The 19427-nt window shown below is 43.4% G+C and overlaps 1 protein-coding gene across 1 annotated transcript in view; it reads left to right on the forward strand.

Annotated features, from left to right (window-relative positions):
- The window catches only part of PELI2 (pellino E3 ubiquitin protein ligase family member 2), a 470538-nt gene that overhangs the window by 21491 nt on the left and 429620 nt on the right, over positions 1-19427 (forward strand). The window contains exon 2 of the mRNA XM_073895263.1: positions 9414-9515. The gene's annotated coding sequence lies outside the window, so the exon portion shown is untranslated. The remainder of the gene's footprint in view (positions 1-9413; positions 9516-19427) is intronic.

Consider the following 19427-nt stretch of genomic DNA (forward strand, 5'->3'; position numbering starts at 1 on the left):
CCAACAGTGTGGGAGGGCTCCCCTTTCTCCACATCCCCGCCAACATCTGTTGTTTCCTGACTTGTTAATTTTAGCCATTCTGACTGGTGTGAGGTGGTATCTCACTGAGGTTTTGATTTGGATTTCCCTGATGCCAGGCGATGTTGAGCACTTTTTCATGTGTCTGTATTTTTATTTTTTAATTTAATTTAATTTTTTTTGAGAGAGAGATCACATGTGCAGATGGTGGGGAGGGGCAGAGAGAACCTTAAGTAGGCTCTGCACCCAGCACAGAGCCCAACACAGGGCTCAATCCTTCGACCCTGAGATCATGACCTGACCTGAAATAAAGAGTTAGACACTTAACCAACTGAACCACCCAGGTTCCCCTAGTGTATTTTTTTTAAAGGTTTTATTTATTTATTTGACAGAGAGAGACACAGCAAGAGAGGGAACACAAGCAGGGGAAGTGGGAGAGGGAGAAGCAGGCTTCCTGCAGAGCAGGGAGCCTGATGCGGGGCTCGATCCCAGGACCCTGGGATCATGACCTGAGCCGAAGGGAGATGCTTAACGACTGAGCCACCCAGGTGCCCCTCCCCTAGTGTATTTTTAATTTCAGTTACTGAGTTCTTCATCTCAGTTCTTTATCTCTTTCTCTTTTTTTTAATGTTTTATATGTCTTTGTTGAGGATTTCATCGAGGTCCTCCACTCTTTTCTCAAGTCCAGTGAGTATCTTTATGATTATTACTTAAAATTCTCTATCAGACATATTAATGATTTTTATTTCACTTAGGTCTCTTACTTTGATTTTGTCCTGTTCTTTCACTTGGGACATATCCTTCTGTCTCCTTATTTTGTCTAACCCTCTATGTCTGTTTCTGTGTGTTAGGAAAGTCAGCTACATCTCCTGCTCTTGAAGGCAGTGGCTTTATGAAGAAGAGGTCCTGTAGTGCCCTACAGTGCAATGTCCCCTGTGCACCAGAACATGGTGTTACAGTGGTGTCTATGTGTGTTCTGTGCATCCTTTTGTTGTGGCTGAGCTGCTTTTGCCTTTAGTCCAGTTGTCTGCACTGGCTCTCTTTGACTGTTGTGGGCAGGGTTTGGTTCCTGTGTTGTTTGTGGACCAGTCTGGGGCTGCTCTGGGCTTGAGTTGAGTCAGGCCAGATGTTTTCCAGAGATGCAGTAGCATGGAACTGCAGAGTGCTTTCCCTCTGTTGTCCCTGAGAAGGTTTCATTGGTGAGGGGGTGGTGGGGGCTGCATTCAGACCGGATGTCTGCCCTCAGCCTATTGCTGGGCCTGTAGTCAGAGAGTATGTTGTTATTGTCCCCTCTTCCTGAGGCAGGGGTCACTTTGGAGTGGTACTGGCCCCTGTCAGGGCTGCTTGCACACTGCTAGGCTCATGGCACTGCTTTGGATGGGCTCCGGCCAAGGGCATGTTGGAGGGAAGTCCATAGGGGAATGTGTGGGTGGGGCACATGGTGTTAGGAAGGTTTGAGCAGGTCTGCTATGGAAGGAGACCTGGAGCCACTTTAGAAAACTCCTGCCACAGGGCTGGAGGAGGCAAGTCAATCGGAGATCATGGGGAGGGGCATGCTGTTAGCAAGCTAGATGGAGAGTATTGATTCTATCCTGGTTTCCATAGGTGTCCATATATCTAGGCTGGGGGTGGGGGAGGGAAATTGTCCCTGCCAGCTCCTTCTTTCCTGGAGAAATCTCCAAAAGATACCTGCCTCTCCAGCACGTACTCTGAGGTTAGTAAATAACTCTCCCTCCCGTATGCCCCAGGTGTTTTTTAAAAACTGCTGCTTCTATGCTGTATTTCCCTGGGGCTTTTTGTTGTGCTGGCTCTTTAGGGGTGGGGACCCTGTTTCCTACTGCCCTTCACGCTTTCCCAGAGCCCAACCTGCTGATTTTTAAAGTTCTAGGTGTTAAGACCCACTGGTTGTAAAAACTTCAGAAATTAGGCCCCTCTGGTTTTCAAAGCCAAATGTTATGGAGATTTGTCTTCCCCATGAAAGATCCCCAAGTGTGGGGTGTTTGGTGTGAGGGTCTGTTTCTCCCCCCTCTTCATGCCTGCTGTATCCCTCCCTCCCATGGACCATCCCTTGGGTCCATTTAGCTCCCAATTATGTCTCTTCCCTTTCTACCCTCTGTACTGTGGCCTCTTCCTCACACTGAGCTGTAGAGAACCTCCCAGTTGTCAGATCATTTTCTGGGTTATTGACACTGATGTGGGTATTATCTAGTTGTACTCATGGGACAAGATGAGCTCAAGATCTTCCCCGGAAGTCCCTATGTTGAGTCTTTCAATCCATGAACGTGGTATCTCTCTCTTCTATTAGGTCCTCTTTGATTTCTTTCATCAGTATTTTGTAGTTTTCAGTATACAGATTCTGTACATGTTTTGTTAAGTTTACATCTAAGTGTTCATTTTCTTTGGCATGATTATAAATGGTATTATATTTTAAATTTCATTTTTTGTGTGTCATTATCAGTATATAAAAATGTGATCAATTTTTTTTTAATATTGATCTTGTATCCTACAGCTTTGTTGACTTCACTTGCTCTAGGAAGGTTTTCTGTTTTGTTTTTGATTTTGTAAATTTCTTGGGATTTTCTACATAGATAATCATGTTATCTGCAAATAGAGACATTTTTATTTTCTTCTTTTCAATTCATATACCTTTTGTTTCTTTTTCTTACCTATTGCAACATAAAACTTCCAGTACCATATTGAGTAAGAGTTGAGAACGTCCTGTGTTGAACAAGACAGAACCAACCTGGCCTTTTTTTCTTATCTTAGGGGGAAAATATTAAGTATTTTTTCATTAGGTATGTATTAGTTGTAGGGTTTTTTAAAATATTCTTTATCAAGTGAAAGAATTTCCCCTTTATTCCTAGTTTGCTGAGGGTTTTTATCATGGATAGGTATTGGATTTTGTCAAATGCTTTTTTAGGATACAGGTTTTTCATTATCAAAAATTTTTGTAAGGCATTCAGGCAATGATTTCTGTAGGCTGAGTTACCATCCTCAAGATGGATACACAGCACCTGCTGGTGGCCTAATATGACCTTGATCAGGTTTCTTCCCTTTCAGTAACCTGTCTCACTGTGCTGGGTGCCATTTTATTTTCCCAGGACTTCGGGAACTGATCTATTCTTTTCATGTTCCTTGGCAATGTGAAAGCACTTTATTTATCAAAACTCAAATATTTTCCCTATTTAGACCTCCCAGGTTTTTCCACTCAAGTCCCGTTTCTGGTTTGAGAAATGTGTCTGGTTCAGAACTGTTGTCAATGGGGTAGTGAGGATTACATGAACTGATTTAGACTTCCCTGTCTTGGATTATCTACAATGCCTACTCTTGGAGTCTTTTAGAACATTTTAGGTGACTTATCCACATTGGTGTGCTGGTTCAGCTTTAATAACTAGCTCTCAGGGTAAGGGAAACCTCTGATTTGTTGATTTCCATGATATAAATATTCCAATCATGACTAATTTTAAGTTAACATTGTGATGTCACTGAACATGGAGTTGGGGAGAGATGTGCCCAACTAGCTTTCATGAATGGTACAAGCCAGATCCAGCAAACTACTCCTTATACAAAACTTAATGTAACACTGGTAACAGCCTCGCCTAATACAAACTTTCCCAAGTACTTAATTTTCCAGACTATTATAGGATTGCTACATTCTTTTCTCCCAGCATTCTTAAGAGTATATGAAAGAAAGGATATGTGGTCAGCCCCATAGGAATGGAGGTTAATGAGTAGCAAGTACAGGGTTTTTTTGGCATGTATCAATAGTCCAGCTTTTTTTTTTCCTGCTGAGTAGTAGTCCATGGGATGGATGTACTGCAAGTTTGTTAACTTCACCCAGTGAAGGACATGCATGAGTTGTTTCCAGTTTTGGGCTATTAAGAACAGAGATACTATGAACATTCATGTATAGGTTTTTATGTAAACATAAACCTTTTTTCCCAATGTTCTTTTATTATCCTTCTTCCCCTCCATCCTCCACCAAAAATACCTGAAATCCAGGAGTTATATTTTCTTTGCCTTGTCTTCTAAATTTTATAATTTAAGATATAAGGGAATTACTAGAGAAGTACATTTGTGTAACTCTATCCTTAGAAATGATATATTAGAATTTTAAGAGAAGTTGCCCATTGGAAGCTCATGCTCTGGATACGGACAAGACTTGATGCACACATTAATTGTGACAAAATGTCCTTCATTGTTTGTTCATACAGAGAGCATCATGGTGGAGTGGGGGGGACAGGGTTGACACTTATCCTGCTGTTCTACTGACTTTTAGGACCTGCTGACGTCTTCACACCCCCAGCATGAACTTCTTCTATTCTACTTCCACATCAGGCAGAGTGAAGACTTTCTAAACAAATCAACTGTTGGGAACCCAAAGCCATGTCCTGCACTTATGTGGCCAAGGTGTCCCAGTTATCTGCCTGTGTTGACTGATACTTGGCTGGCATCATGACTGTATGGATTTTCATTTCCCTGAAGCATGACCTTTTCAAGGGGGCAGAATTGCTGAGTGATTAACAGTATTGGTCAAAAGCAGACAACCTGGGTTAGAAATCTAGCTCTGTTGGGTATTAGCAGTCAGACGTTGGGGAAGTTCTATTACCTCTTTTGTGCTCAGGTTTATAATTTGTCAAATGGGGATAATAATATTTACCACATACAGTTATTCTGAAGGTTAAATGAGATAGCATATGTAAATCTTTAAGAAAAAAATGCTCAGACATAGTAAGCACTCAGTACATTAGCATCATCATCATCATTATCATCATGGGTATCTTGGGAGTGTAGAAGAATCCCAGGGCCTATTCTCTCCCTCAAGGGCTACTTGCTTCCTCACCACCTTGGTTCTCCTTTGTGTGGACTCATAAGCCTCAGGGTGGGTGGCTCCTCAGTTCACAGCTCCACTTCTTGGGAACTTTGCTGAATATACTAACTTTCAGCCCTTCTGAGCCCTGTATTGGATCCTGGAGGTGCTACTCACTCCTCTCTCAGGGCTGGCCCTGCACACAGCTCACAGAATGTCATAGAGGCAAACAAGCCAGCAGACCGGCCTGTAACTGTGCCCTTGGTAATGGCCTTCCTCCAGGGTTGCCTGGTACCCACTCTGCTCCACCTCCTCCCACACAGCAGGCAGTCACTAGAGGCTGATCAGCCCAGACTCCGCTCTCAGCTTGCATGCCCCTAGCCCCCGGCACCTGCTCCGGTGGGAAGGAGAGCTGTTTCCAGTCCCCAGCACCCCCACCTTGTTTTCTTTCAGCATCCTCCATAGGCCTTTTCTCTCCAACCAGCCCAGACTCACTGCCCTTTGGCACCGCCTTCAACTCAGGGATTTGGGTTTTCTTTACACGCAGCAGGACACATTCTGTACCTATTGGGGTGGCAATGCGTCGTCCAGATCCTATTACGTCCTCTCATTCCCACCAGTCAGCAACTCCTTAAGGCTGAAATGCATTCAGCTTCCTGTCATGCTAAGACCCAGTAGAGTGCCTTTATATAGTATGTCAGTATTTATTAAATGAATGCCTGAATAAATGATGAATTTCTTGAAAGCACTGGGGGAAATGTTCTGGTAACATGGCTCCCCAGTGTAACCTAGGGATCGGCCTTCTGCTGGAAGGTTGGCCCGTAATTCTTGCGGTACTCCTTGGCCACTGATTTTCCTGCCATGGCTTCACACCTGTTTCATTTTACAATATTTATTGGGAAAGCATTTTAGCTACTTATTATAGTCAGATATAATCTGTGACAAGCCATTTTCCTTGAATTAGCCCAGTGAGAAATATTTCTAAAGGCGTTCAATGAAATCATCCAGATGCTTCCTGTGGCCAGCTGGACCCGGCAGCCATGTTTAGTCTCTGGACTTGAATACAGAGTGGATTGTGTTTTTAGTCTCCTCCAAGCAGTGAAGCTGCTGCTAATTCTCACACTAATAAACGGGGCTTTAATAAATTCTACCAAGCAAAAGGAACAAGGGAATTTACAACTGTGTTTTTGGTAAATTAAGTGAGATAATACTGTGCCTGGCTCATAGTAAGCAGCCAGTAAATGGTAACTGTTATGACTTTGGACACCACTACCAAGAATTGTTGCAGGTAAATGACACCAAAGAAAGACGGGCACTGGTAGGGAAATATATTTTCAAGGGTTGCTAGAAAATAAGGTCATATACATACTTTGTTTGAAGTTAGGATTAAGGAAAATAATGGTGAAAAAAGAAGACCTGTTCATAAAAATTAAAGGGATTAAAAATAGAGGAGTTAGAAGAATTGAGAGAAAGCTAAATAGCAATGTGCATTTCATAATCTGTGTATAAAAACATGAATTACATGCTAATGTACTCACCCTGGAAAATTTCCCACACTTAATCAAATCACATTGTTTCAAACCGTGATTCCAAAAACTTTGAGATACACCAGAACAACATCTCCAGAAATGTTATGAGTGGAAAATTGTGATTACATCCTTACGTAATTATTTCAAAGGTTTTTGAGAAGATGCAGAAATCTCCTTTGAATCTTGAAGTTATGAAACATGTACTACTTAGCTCTGTGATTGCATTTTGGCTTTGAAATACCATCTGTGATGTTATCAAGATGCCTAAGCTCATGGGGCTTGTGTAGGGAAAGTTTCATTAACTCTAAGATCTGGACCCTTCTGCCAAAATACCTTTTCTTGGCTTCTATGTTGCCACTATTTCTTTGCTTTTGTTATTAAATATGAAAATACTGATTTTGACCAGCTATAAACTCAGTTATCAGCTTTGGTTTTAGTAAAGCCTTTCCAGAGTAGCACTTTATTCTTACTAATTTGAGATGTACCATCTTTCATAACTTGCATTTGTAAGCCTGGAAGTAGAATTTTATAGCATGATGCCTCTTAATGATTATCTTTTATTCCTGGGTGAATAGAATGCTGATTTTTATACAGCCTGTGATCAGTAGTGGTCGTCTTGGAGGAAGAAAAATTTAACATGATCTTAGCAGCCAGCTATGCTAGGCCATCAACTGAGAGAGAGCCATGGATGGACAAGGTTGTTGTTGTTTTTTAATTTGAAAAATTTTTAATTTTTTAAAAACAATTTTATTGATGTATGATTGACATGGAAAAAGCTGTGTATACTTAGTGTGCACAACTCACTGCATTTGGGGAGAAGTGTACACCTGTGAAATCATCCCCGCCTTCAAGGACATAGATGTATCTATCCATCACTTCCTTTTTTCTTACCCCCATTGTTGTTGTTGTTGTTATTGTTATTTTGTGCATATGTGTGTGTGGTAGGAGCACTTACTGTAAGATATACCCTCATCAGAATATTTTAAGTATACATCGTCACAGTATTGTTAGCTGTGGGCACGATGCTGGAGAGTAGCTCTCCTGGATGAGGTTTTATTAGAGCAAGATTGAAGGACAATCCAAATGGAAGAGAAGGTAACCACATCCCAGAATTTCCAATGTAGGCTGTTTAGGTGGGGGCGGGGACACTGTGCTGGTGACACTGTGGGGAGTAGACCAGTATCACATCAGGCTGAAGCAGAGATGAATGAGGGCCATGAGGGACAGTGTGTTTGGAGTCAGTTTTGCCCTGGGTCGGAGATAAAGGCATGGCTGGATGACACCTCCCCACCTCCATCCAGCAAAAAGATGTCAGTATTTTACTCTTGCGAAAAGCTAGAAATGAATAATATTTTGCTTTAGAAGTATACCTCTAAGATAGTTTAAGGGATTTTTTAGTAGATACATCTGGAGCACAGGCACTTGTCATAAAGCAAGATAACTAGTAAACTTTCCTAGCTTATTCCATAGTACAAGGAAAATCCTAATTCTCTCCCTGCCCCCCAACTCCAGATTTATTTGCTGGTGAGAGCCAATTATATTTACATGTTTCACTTGTGTTAAAATATCAGTAACACTTTTTTTTTTCAGATTTTATTTTTAAGTGATCTCTATACCCAACATGGGGCTTGAATTTACAACCCTGAGATCAAGAGTCGCATGTTCTACCAACTGAGCCAGCCAGATGCCCCAGCAACTTTTTTTTTTTTTTTAAATCAGGGAAACAAACAATGGGAGAAATCCAGAAGCATTTTTTTCAGAGGTTGGCAAAACAATATTTTTTGTAATGAAAATCAAAGACTTTTATAGTTTATCTCAGTGGATTAAAATATGTGAACTTATCTTTTTGACAATTACCCTATCATAGCAACATATTATTTAGCACAAACAACTTTCTTGCTTTGGATTTAGAAGCAGTACTTAAACAGAACTGCTAATTGACACTTAGTGAAAAACAATTTATGATACATTTTCTTTTCTCAATGCTGTAAAACTGTTTTTAAATAATGAGGCTCATGAAAGGATATGACCCAGACCATAAAACGTACTTATTAGAGTTGTTTGATAAATCATGAAGGGTAGATTCTCACCTCTTAGTAAGTGTAAGACACTATAATGTGAGAGCAGGGCAGAGATGGAGCATGGCAGGTCTCCAGGCTGCTTGTAGGGTTTGCTTGCACTCTCTTCCTCCTTCCCCCTCCCTCCAGTCCTTCCCCCACTCCCTGCCCCCACCCTCCCCTCCTGCCTTCTTTTTCTCTCTAGGTGTCAGAAAGCAGTGTGTTTCTGAACGCCTAGACTTCCTCCTGTCTCCTGTTCTTTAGTATCCAATCTGGTGTCCAGACACAGTGAAGCTTATGTCAGGGTGGGAACAAGATTCTGTGCAGGGATCCTATCTGGGTTCTGACAGACCCAGAAAATAAAACAGCATTCCTTACTAGAAATGGCCCTCCTGAGGTCCCACTGGTGCAGGAGCCTCATTTATATAGACATTTCTTCATTTGTTCTCTTGTTTGTCCATTTCTCAAGTGTGTTTTGAGCATCTATAATGCCTCTGGCCCTGGGTGGGGTGGTGGGAGCTCAACAGAGAATACAGAAGACACGGTTTCTACCCTTATGGGAGCTTGCAGCTGAGAAGAGGAAGTGTGCTGAGTGTCCTAAGTGCTTTGATGGGTGAGTATAAAGTACCACGGAGACACAGAGCAGAGAGAAAGATTCTGATGGGGGACTCTGGACTCCACAAAGGATAGGGAGACAGGTTGTGGGACACCTGACTCCTCTAGGGAAGTTATAAACCCAACAGGATGGTGTTTTACTGGTCACAGGCACTACTATCAAGAGGGTTCTAGGCCAAGGACGTACCAGACACTACAACCTCAAGGAGGTATGGAGGGGCTGAGAGCACCAGTGAAAGGGTAGAGGTTTGGGCAGGTGGAGGAAACTACTGGAATTGGGACCTTTGAGATCAGGGTCAATTGGCTGAGACCACAGCAGGCCTGCCCCCTGGATGGGATAACTGGGCAGCCACTCCAGGCTTACAAAATTTCTGTCTTTAACAGTATCCTGAGCCTCCTTTCAAGTGTGTTTTCTTGGTCAGCCCTACGTCTGATGTAGTTGCCTGGGAGCTCCATACCATTCTGGGGATGGCCTTGACCACAGTGGTATGTGGTGGGTTCTAGCAGGGGTGGGTTTTGCTTATTGCTCGAACAAAAAGAAAATGGCCAGTTGCACCTCGGCAGCCTCAGTTCAGGGAGCAGGTAAGACTTGCCACACACTGGAAGTCCCAGCTAGGATCCAGAAAGCCCCAAGGGAGATGCATCTGGGAATCCTTCTCCCTTTCCACTGCAATGGCTCATGATCTGTATCCTCTCTTGCCATATAGCCAGATGCTTTCTTTGAAAGAAGCCATGAGAGAGGCATGAATGTGAGAGATTGAGCATTTTGCCACAGAAGAATATTATCCTTTGGGGACAGTTTACAATATGGGATGATTCTGAGAGTTTGGACTAAATTATTTTTTTCTCCACTGGTTGGTGAATGGGTCCATTCATGACCCATAAAGAAGCCATTATTTCTTTGTATGCATGAGTGTAGGTAAGTAATTTTGTGACTCCCACAATTCATATAATGGAATATTATGCATCTCTTAAAATAATAATTTAGGTCTCTAATAACTTAGAAAGTTGTCTATGATACTTGAGAGGGAATAAAGTGGGTCCTAAATCTTTAAGTTGGCTTCGATTCTATTTATGTAAAATTGTGTGTGTATATACTCATAAAAAGAAGTCTCAATAAGTGTTCGCCAAATGTTAACATGAGTCATCTCTGGGTGATGATATCAGTTGAAATATATATATATTTTACTTTCTCCTTCATGCTTTCCTGGATTGCCTTAGTATACTCTACAATGAGAATTATTTATATTTTATAGAAGCTATTTTCATTTTAAAAAAACAAATTGAAAACTTGTAACTTTTGGGATTTGTGGTCATTATTGACTAAATCACCTCCAGATTATTCTTTTGTTTGGATAGGAAGCTAAAATCCTTGTGGGAGATGGATTGCCTAGTTGAGCAGTTTCTATAAGCAGTTTTTATCTCTTGCTGAGATGCTACCTGATAACGTCCTACAGCCAACATGCCACATGACCTATAGCTGCCCCACATGAAGAAAAGGTCTTTCTTTGACATCACTGTGGCAGAAAATCCAGGAGTCCTGAATCCATGGCCTTTCTCATACACTGTAACTGAATTCCTCAGAGATACAAAGGGGGAAAAATAAGTCCTGAAAGTTGTTGATGTTATTTGAATTTCTTTAAAGGTAGGATAAAGACTGAGTAAGTCATCAAAGGAGAAAGTGGGAATCTGAAGAATCCTGCTCTTTGGATAAGGAATGATGCCGGGTCGGGTTTAATTTGCTTCCTAGCCCATTCACATTTATTATGGGGAATTTGGAGGTCAGAGTCATAGCATAACCTTTCCAATGAATATTGCATACCAGGCTGTCAGCAGCTGGTGTATCAGAGAGTCTTCTGGGGGTTGGTGGTGCAACACAAAGACCTAATCAAAAACAGAGTGGAATGAAGTATGTGAGAGCACCATCCTTTCCCCTCTCAGCCTGGGCAGCCGACAGCACATTTATTCAGTGAGAAGGAAGCATTGTGTACCACGTCCAGCTTGCCGTGGAAATCCCGGCGTCAAGTTACAGGATATTGGAAGGAAATTGTTTTTTTAATCTAAAATGTGTTTAGAGTTCCTAAACTTGGTTTAGCATTTTATGATTGAATTTTCTGGAAGAGTCAGGTCAATTCTGGGTCCTGCCTATATGCTGGGCATTATCAAGAGCTATTTAAGAACAAATGGCCTGCTCCAGGAAGTTCAGTCGTAAGTCCTGGCTGATTCTCCAAGTCAGGCCTTCCATACTCCTTTTTGTTGACTGATTTCAGCTGCACCAAGCCCCAGCCACGCCAGTCTCCTTTGCTGTTCTTCAAACACACTAAGCATGCTCTGACTTCGAGGCATTTGCCCTTTTCTTTCCTCTCTCTAGACCTTCACAGCTCGGACATCATCTAGCAGAGTGGCCTTCCCTATATAGTACTCTACTCACTACCTAGTTACTCCAATGCCCCTTTTACTTAACTTTATTTTTTATATAGCACTTATCCCAACCTAGCATACTGTGTATTTGCTTGTTGTCTCCCCCTACATTTGTCATGATGTCGGCTCCATGAAAATGACTGTCATCTGTTTTGTTCACTGCTGTGTCGCTAGCACCTAGAATAGTCTCTCCCAATTTAGTAGATATTCAATAAATTTTTGTTGAATGAACAGAATGCTTGAACTCAGTTTAGCCAATGGACATGTTCCTGAACAATTGTGTATAAATTAATTATTATAGATGGAAATTATGGATGCATTAGGAGAACACTGTTGTTGAATCCTATCTTTCATCAATCCTATAAAAGGAATTAGAATTCCCAGTTGGCCTTTTGTTTAGACCCAAGTTTTAGAGTTAGATATATTCCTTCAAGCAAGATCTACCTATATATGGCGGCATGCTGGAGAACATTCCAAGGGTCATCCAAACTCATCTGGTCTTTTTTATTTAAAAGATTTTTTTTATTTATTTGACAGAGAGAGACACAGCGAGAGAGAGAACACAAGCAGAGGGAGTGGGAGAGGGAGAAGCAGGCTTCCTGCAGAGCAGGGAGCCCGATGCGGGACTTCATCCCAGGACCCTGAGATCATGACCCGAGCCGAAGGCAGACGTTTAACGACTGAGCCACCCAGGTGCCCATCATCTGGGCTTTCTGTCCAGATGATCAGAATGGTCACTATTTCTAGGTTCGTTTAGTGGTCCCTCATGAAGACCAATAGAACTGAAGGGACCTGGTGGAAAATATTAACTAGGAGGGATATACTAAAATATTAGTAGTCATTGTAGCCACATCTGTTGTGTCAACCCTTTAGTTGATGGATCTTGAGGAGTTGGCACAGCAGGGGAGCATGGGCTGGTGCCTCAAGGCTGACCATTGGCCAGGGGGAGGAATTTGCGGGTTGCTCAGACAATGTGCCTTTAGATTTGATTTGTGCCAATACCATATATCTCCTACTTGGCTGCAGGATCTTCCTGGCATGGGCAGGGAGGACCTGCCTGGTGCTTGTATTTGATGGGTACCTAATAATATTTGGTCAGTGAATTCATTACCTGAGAGAACTTGGTGAGAAAATCTAACATGAAAGTGCTTTTCTGTGCATGGAGGTGCTTTACTGCTGGCAAAGTTAGGGATTTCTTACAAAAGCATCTTGTGGGGCCCCCAATTCTTTCTTCTTTTAATCACCAGGAGAGAGTAGAAATAGCATCTGGACAGGGCAGATCCAGGTTTTGTGGAGTCTGAACTGCTTCTGATTTGGATGGCCCTCTTTGAGAGAAAAAATACGCAGTTAGGCACAGGGTCTGGGCAGTTATGTTTTAGTAGTTTGACAGCCAGTCTGCTTCTGGGGCTGCATGTTCTGCATGCTCTGGGGGCTGGATTTATCAGGGGATTCCAGGGGTGGGCTCCCTGAGGGCCTGTTTGTGGGGAGGATGGGGCACTCTGTGGGAACACCTTGTCCTGAGGGTCAGTCCTGCTAATAACAATGCCCTAGGACTTTTTCTCAGAACTGGTTTCTCTCTGGATCTGTATGATATTGCAGCCCAGAGCAGCATCCAGGTACCCAGGGATAATGTCCAGAATGTGACAGGAGAGGTGGCCTCCCACCTCCATAAGAAGTGGGCTTGAGTACCCAGAGTGCTGGTGTCACACAAAGGTGGGGTCAGCTTAACACTGACCCAGAGACCATAGTCGGGGAATCTCATCACCTCATAGAGAGTGGTGGAGGCTGACAGACTTTATAATATCAGTTATAGTTGCCCTTCGTGGGGCACATTTGTGCTGGGTGTCTTTTATATATTCTCTCTCATTCTTACAGGAACCCTGCAAGGTGAATATCATTAACTCCATTTTATAGGTGTAATTGGATGATGACGTATTTGCTCACATGACACTCACTGCACAAAGACAATGTAAATTATTTTCTCCAGCCAATTTGAACCTCTGTATGAGTCCCAACCCCACTGGGGAGCACAAAACTGAGTCCTCCCAATTAACAACACCTCAATCTCTTCTGGTTTATGGCCTCTTTCCTGTTTAAACCGTCAGGGTTTTCTAAGTTAAGTTTCCTGTCAGAGCTGTTTTAATTAGTCTCTTTTGGATGACTCATTCTCCCTAATGATCAGGTACTCTTGCTGAGTTCTCCGCTTACCCCTTCTCCACAAAGACAGTCCTGCATGTTGGCAGGACTCACTGGGGTTCCCCAGTTAGGGGATGGGACTTCTGGACACTTGCTGCTCTACTCCGTGGGCCAGCCGATCAGGGAGGGTAAATGGATCTGTCAGGGCTTCCAGAATCACATGTGTCTCACACTGTTGGAGTCTGGTCGCCTGTGCTGTTGTGCAGGCTCTAGGGGGTGATCACTCAGCACTTTCCGTAAGCCCAGGAAACTCCGGGATCCTTAAATGCCACACGTGCACATGGGGAGACCAGGAAGCCGCGTTGGCCCACCTGTCTGGGAGAACACTGCTCTGACTAGCACTCCCTCTGGCTCTGTCTTGCCCTGATCCCTGGGGCTGGGGAGGGCCATGGCATCCATTGTCTTTGGGTCACTCTGCATTCTCTCCCCATGGGTGCAGAGGACGACCCTATGATATAGCCCAGCGGTCTTCCAAGTCCTTTTCTGTGTGCCCCCACAAAAACCTCTGCAAAGCCATGACCACCTTTTCAAATTGATATCAGATGTTTTTCATGTAAATTAAAGAGTTGCAAAAGATGTAATTTCTGGCATATTATAAATACTGACATTTTAGAATACAACTGTTAGAGAATTCTTTTACATTTACCCAGTGGAGTCTAAATACCAGAGTGATTTAATACCCATGGTTCAAAAAACACATGAACAAGATCTTTTTTAACAGTTGGAAGTTTTACAGTGTTTCTTTTTCTTCTTGAAATTGTATTTCCATTTCACTTCTCCCGCAGAACTTTATCCTAATGTGATATATTTTTATGCTTGAAAGTCTTTTATTAATCACCCCATCATTCTTCAACAAAACTATGTATATACATTGAAAATTTTAAATTGTTCATATTTTTTGGTCACCACAGCACTTTGTTAGAAAATTATTATGGGTTAAATTCTCAATAGAATTATTATTAGCACACTTATTGATCAAAGCAATGTATATACATACACAAATTGCATATTTTATGGTTAATTATCAAACATAAAAATAATTGGGCTAGAAATGTATCTCGTAATGAAATGGATGGGAGGGTTGTTATGGCAATTCCAGTGGGCTTTGCAGACACTGATATTTCAGTGTCCTTTTGTCTGCCACCTGGAGGTTTTTGTGCCCCAAGGAAATGCATCTTAGTAGGATTATGAGGTGGCTTCCTTTCTTTGAGTTGTCTGTCTTTCTCTGCGCAGTGAGGGAGGAGGGTGATGGGAAGATATAGCGGAGAGAACACTGATTCCCTGTAACTCTCCAGACCTGGGGTGCCTTGGAAAGTGAGGAGTTCCTGGAAGTTTAAAGGCCACAATCCCCCGCCCCGGCTCTCACCCTGTTTTGAAGGGGCGGTGGCTGCAAAAGCTCTACTTTCTTCTTCTTGGGACACTAAATCTCATGAAGAGTCCTCAGGTTTTAGAAGGGAGCAAGACAGTACAAATACCTAACCACTGCTTTAAAAATGCCAGTAGGTTACCTGTATCAAAAACATGAGGAAATTAAGGCCTGCAGATGTTACCATAGCTTGTCAAAATATCTAGTCAGTTGGTCGCAAAGAAGGCATTTGACTTCAGATCTGGGGTCCGTCCTTTTATGGAATTGTGGTTTCAAAGCTAGCCTCTGGATGGCTGCGTCAGAAGCATCTGAGGCTCTTGTTAAAATGATGTAGAATTCCCAGGCTCCACCTCTAGTGGAGGTGGATTTTATATCTGAATGTTTATATCTTTCAGAGCTCTCTGAGTGATTCTGAAGTGGGCTCAGGGTTAAACCACAGAGCGCAGCTGAACAGGGCCTGGATTTGTTCATGAACACACAGCACCCTCCCTAAATCGGCAGTTAAGACCTAAGAGGGGCTTGGCAGGGAGACAGAATTGGAAGGTTTCCTGACACTGAGTGGATGTGAGCCAGGGAGGCACCTTCTTAGTTTGCTGGTTGGTCTATTGTTACCACTAAAATGGCAATACTTCAAAGCCCAGACTCCCGAGACATGAGAATCCTGGGTCACAGCGCTATCAGCAAAGAGCAGGAAGCACCCTTTCCTTCTGCACAAAGCTGCTTTTAAGGCACCTGCCCAGGACTCTAGGGCTTTTCTGTGAGAATCTCTGTGGCCTTTGAAAGTCAGTCTGGAACAAATTCAGGGTCTTGGGGAGACTGGTTGCCATCTGTCTTCACTATGGAGAATGGAACGCCTGCTAGGACCCCATTTCTTTGCTACCATCCTCAGTGCCTGTTGGCAAAGCAGCATCTCCTCTCTGGGCCCTCTCCCTCACTGGGTTTACTCTGTAGCTGTTCCGACTCACCTCACCCTGGAGGCGAGTCACTTTCCTCACAGTGCGGCTGAGATGGAGGGTTACATTGTATACTGACAGTCTTTGGGTTTTCTTCCCGGATGGAAAGACCTGGAGGAAAACCTGGTATTGTCAATAGTCACAAAGCTCCAAATCCAGCTCTGTGCCTCCAGCCTCCTTTGAGTGCAGTTGGGGAGAACAGGGTTTCTACATGCCTCTTTCTAGCAAGGTGCTACTGGAAACAGTTTTCATACCCGGCAGGGCCAGAGGGTGAGTATTACAACAGAGGGAGAGACAGGAGACCTATTTATCACTGTGTTGTCACTTTGAGGGAAAACAAGCTTTATTCCTGCTTGCCACGGGGCCTAGGTGGATGTCAATTGAGTTACTAAATTTCTGTCTGAAAAATTGTGCCCACTCCTAGAGCCTTCAGGGGACATCCATAATGGGAAACAGCGGCAGAACAATAAATATCGGGCGCGGTTCTTGCCCAGGCATGCCGACTCCGGCACTGATACACACACTTGTTTACTCATCTTTTTCTGGAGATGGTCCCCAGACCTGGGAATCCTAGGGAGCCTCCCCACAAGCCTTCCATGAGGTCTGTGTTGCCAGGCACTAATGAAGCTCCAGTCCTACAGCAGAGCCCCCTCCCTCCCTCCTCATCAACTCAGTCTCTGTCTCTGCCAGCTCCAGCAATTGACTCAAGAGAAATCCTGTTAGGAGATTTTTTTTTTTCTCTTAAAACGCACTCCACACCTCATAAAGGTTGCAGAAAGGTGCAGTAATGGTCTGGCAGACATTTACCCAGTGAGGCAGATTTTCCGCTGTGAAAGCTACTACTCCTTTAGTCCGAATGTAGAGGGTGCAGAATTCCTTACCTGACTTCCTCAAGGTTGCTAGGATGTAACATAGAAATTGGATGTTAGGAGTGCAGTGGGTTTGGTACTGGGTCTCATTAAGGGCATTTAAATTTTATGGGATATCAACATTTTAGCGAGAGATTGAAGAAGATCCATAAGGAAGATTCAAGATTTGGGCCGTTAAAGCTGTGATTTCCTTAAAAGCATGAGGCAGTGGGTATAATGGACATTTGTGTCCATCCAGCCAAAATTCCCCATTCTCAATGGGAACGGGAGAGTAAATAGCTAAGGGCTTATTCTCAACCTTAAGAAATAGTTTAATTTCAGCTCTTCTGCCTAAAGATACGGGAGTAACTCTGTCACAGAGAGTAATAGTAATCACTGTCCCTAACATCACAGGGACTTAGGCATAACCACTGATACCTTCCACTACTCCTCATCAGTGTCTTCCAGAATGCCTAATGCAAAGAATACTTTCTTGATTTCTTTGTACTCTTAGGCAGTGCCACCTTCATTCCTTCAATCATCCATTCCTTCAATAAGCTGCTGTTGTGCTATGTGAGCAAAACACGCAGGTTCTGTGGGTTCCAGCTGGGCAGGAAGGGGATTAGGGACTATACATCGCATAGTCCAGTGGAAAGCAGATGGTGGCTTGAACCAGGACCCAGTCGCTACCAGTAGTTTAGTGAGTGGCACACAGGTTTGTAGTACACTTTGAAGACACCATTAATAGAACTCAGGGAAGAATTGGAAGTGGAAGGATGGTCCACTAGTTTCCAAAAGCAACTCAGAGGATGCAGGTTCATGAGATGAGGCAGAGAGCACACAGATTTCTTTTTCTCCTGCAGTTCCAACCATTCTTTGCCAGTTTTCTTTGTTTCTTTTACTCTGTATATCTTTTAAATATTGAGGTTCTGGAGAAATTTATCTTCGGTCTCCTCTTTTCCCGGTGTGATTTCTTCCACATCTGTGGCTTCACTATAAAACAGGTAACTCCCAAAGCCATGTAGACAGAGCTCCATCTCTATATTTCCCACCAAATGCTGGGATGCTTCCTAGGCATTGGAAATTCAACATGTGGAGCACTGGACTCCTCCCCTCCCCCTCCCCCCCCCCCCCCGCTAGCCCGCTCCCTGCCCTCGAACTTGTCCAACTCCTGTACCCCTACCTTGCTCACTGGATCCCTTGCCTGCTGGCCTCCCAGATCTGTATCCTGGGGATCATCCTAGACCTTTCTTCTGCTTTCACGGCTCTCCTCTTTTCACTGTATTTTATTGCCCCTTCAGCTTATATATTTCTCATCCGTGTGACTTCTCAGCTAGGCCTCCCATCCCATGTCCTTCAGCAGATCCCTCTGTCATTTTGAATCCCTTCCAGTCCACCCTCCACCCATGGGCTCCCAGACCAATCTTATTCTCTGCCCTGAAGTTGGGGGGTGGCTCACTTCCTTCAGAATGAAGCCTTTTTGCACAGTGTTTAAATCCTTCCATAACCCACCTCCTGCTGGCAACCATTTTATCACATTTATTCTTCGGGGAAGTCATTTCTGCCTCTCCTCCACACCTGTCTCATGACGCCCCTGTCTTTGTGCCCCATGTTGAAAGGCCTTCTCTCCCCTTCTTCACTTTCACTCGACTTGTATGCCCCCTTCCAGTCCATCTGAACCTTCCCTGAGCCTTCAGGCTGACGTAGGTCCCCCTTCTCTTTGTCTGCTTACCCCATCATGTGGCACTTTATACCCTGCGATGTCACTGTACATTCTCTTGTCTGCCTCCCCCACGAGGCCACAAGCTCCTGGAGAGCACTGACTCTTGGATTCTTCTGTGTACTCAGCACCAGGCATCAGTGCACTGCTAATCATCATAAATTTAGTTGAATCAGCGAACAAATTGGTTTATATGCATTTTTCAGAGAAGATCTGTGAGAAAACTCTATAAAGAATGGTTCTGACTTCTTTGTTGTTAACAAAATCTATTATTTATTTTTACCCTTCAAATTGATTACAATGAAGATACAGAAAACTTTGAATCTGAGTCACAGGATAAGACTACGAAATTCAAACCTATTTCTGGAAATTACACACACTCATTAACTAGTGCCCTCTTAATTTTGGAAGAGCACTCCATTAGACAATTTTTTATATGCGCTGTAGAAGTGTAGACAGTGTTCTAAAGCATGGATATTAAGCAGCATTGGTATGTCATGTAAATAAAGGAATTACTATCCTGGGAGAGTTAGACATGGGAAAACAAGAACAATAACAAGAAAAGGAAGGAATTAGGGAGAGCTCAAAATGTTTGTTTGTCTTACCTTCCACCAGAATATAACCTTCATGGGGGTAGGAACACAGTCGGATTCCTTCTGCATTCCCAATGGCAAGCACATTGCTTAGCACATAGATTGTGAAGAAGGAAGGAAAGAAAACAGGAATAGTGGGGCGCCCGGGTGGCTCAGTCAGTTAAGCGACTGCCTTCGGCTCAGGTCATGATCTCAGGGTCTTGGGATGGAGCCCCAGGTCAGGCTCCCTGCTCTCTCCCTCTCCCTCTGCCGCTCCCCCTGCTTGTGCTCTCTCTCTCTCTGTCAAATTAATAAATAAAAT

The sequence above is a fragment of the Callorhinus ursinus genome, unplaced genomic scaffold, assembly GCF_003265705.2.
Source record: "Callorhinus ursinus isolate GAN/ISIS: 27379988/994484 unplaced genomic scaffold, GSC_fseal_2.0 scaffold8, whole genome shotgun sequence".
Lineage (NCBI taxonomy): Eukaryota > Metazoa > Chordata > Mammalia > Carnivora > Otariidae > Callorhinus > Callorhinus ursinus.